Genomic DNA, 1,619 nt, shown 5'->3' on the forward strand with positions numbered 1-1,619 from the left:
AGACAGTGAGATAGAGAGACAGTGAGACAGAGAGAGACAGAGAGAGGGAGAGACAGTGAGACAGAGAGAGAGACAGAGAGAGACAGAGAGACAGTGAGATAGAGAGACAGTGAGATAGAGAGACAGTGAGACAGAGAGAGAGACAGAGAGAGACAGTGAGATAGAGAGACAGAGAGAGACAGAGAGAGAGACAGAGAGAGACAGAGAGAGAGACAGTGAGATAGAGAGACAGAGAGAGACAGAGAGAGAGACAGAGAGAGACAGAGAGACAGTGAGATAGAGAGACAGTGAGATAGAGAGACAGTGAGACAGAGAGAGAGACAGAGAGAGACAGTGAAGTTGAGGGGGGGGGGCTGGACTCATGGGTAAGGCCTGAGTCTGAGCGTTGATGTCGACCTTTTGAAGAGTTAATGTTTAACTTCCAGGTAAAACCTGACCGTCAGTGGCTGGACGTGGTGTTTAAAGTCCAGTTTGATCTGGACAGTTGGACCGGATTCTGTGTCTGTGATGCTACAGTTTGAGGTTCGTGTTTTATATCCGCTGTTTATTTTCTTCTTCATCACTCTGTTATCTCGTTATCTTGTTATTCATCGTTGTCTTTTATTGTTTTTACTTATTATTGCAGCGTTGAGGAGAGAGAGAGCTAACAAGGTGGAAATCCATCCGTCAGGTTTCTGTTCAGTGTGAGCCAAAGGTCTGTCCTCCCCCCTCTCTATCAGCCCACAGAGGGGGAGGGAGGGAGGGAGGGGTGAGCTCGTACCACACTGTCATGTCCCGGAGCGGCCGGAGACTCCTCCCTCCTCCTGGACTGCATATCTACATTAGAGGGGGGGCGTCCTCCAGTCCAGGTCTACACTGTAAACTGTGACATTTCACAGTAAAATCACTTCAGTTAAACACTGACATCAGTTTCTGTTTTTCCTCTTTCTTTATTCACATCTTGCTTTTTTCTTTAAAGCTCCTCCAGTGTAAAGGTGTGTGTCCATGTGTAGTGTGATTATAGATTATAGATCAGCTCTAGCTTCTATATTAATACTGTGAAAGTATCAAAGCCTCAGTCCACAGAGAAATGCACACAGCCTGTATTCAGAAACTGAAGACTGAAACTAACAATGAGCTACTGAACCTCCCTCAGATCCCTGAAACTGACCTTTAGAGCACCAAGGACCAAATAAACTTCCCCAAGGTTTCCCAGAACTTGGTCACTGAAGTTCTGCTGCTAGAACCTCCTCAAGAACTCCTTGAACTTACTTCTTTGATGACCAGGTAATAATCCCCACAGGTTGTTGAAGGTCTGTCAAGGACTGACAGACCTTCTCAAGGACTGACAGAACCTTCTCAAGGACTGACAGACGTTCTCAAGGACTGACAGAACCTTCTCAAGGACTGACAGAACATTTTCAAGGACTGACAGAACATTCTCAAGGACTGACAGAACCTTCTCAAGGACTGACAGAACATTCTCAAGGACTGACAGAACATTTTCAAGGACTGACAGAACATTCTCAAGGACTGACAGACCTTCTCAAGGACTGACAGAACCTTCTCAAGGACTGACAGAACATTCTCAAGGACTGACAGAACCTTCTCAAGGACTGACAGAACATTCTCAAGGACTG

The 1,619-nt window shown here is 46.0% G+C and overlaps 1 long non-coding RNA gene across 1 annotated transcript; it reads left to right on the forward strand.

The window, feature by feature from the left end:
• The first annotated feature begins 370 nt into the window (after positions 1-370).
• LOC147820330 (uncharacterized) lies at positions 371-903 on the forward strand. Its single transcript, XR_015436814.1, has 2 exons — positions 371-522; positions 626-903. It is a non-coding gene; the product is annotated as an uncharacterized LOC147820330 (long non-coding RNA).
• The last annotated feature ends 716 nt before the right edge of the window (positions 904-1,619 follow it).

This window comes from Seriola lalandi, unplaced genomic scaffold, assembly GCF_002814215.2.
Source record: "Seriola lalandi dorsalis isolate HSWRI2012SDOR001 ecotype SW California unplaced genomic scaffold, Sedor1 jcf7180001967323, whole genome shotgun sequence".
Classification (NCBI taxonomy): Eukaryota; Metazoa; Chordata; class Actinopteri; order Carangiformes; family Carangidae; genus Seriola; species Seriola lalandi.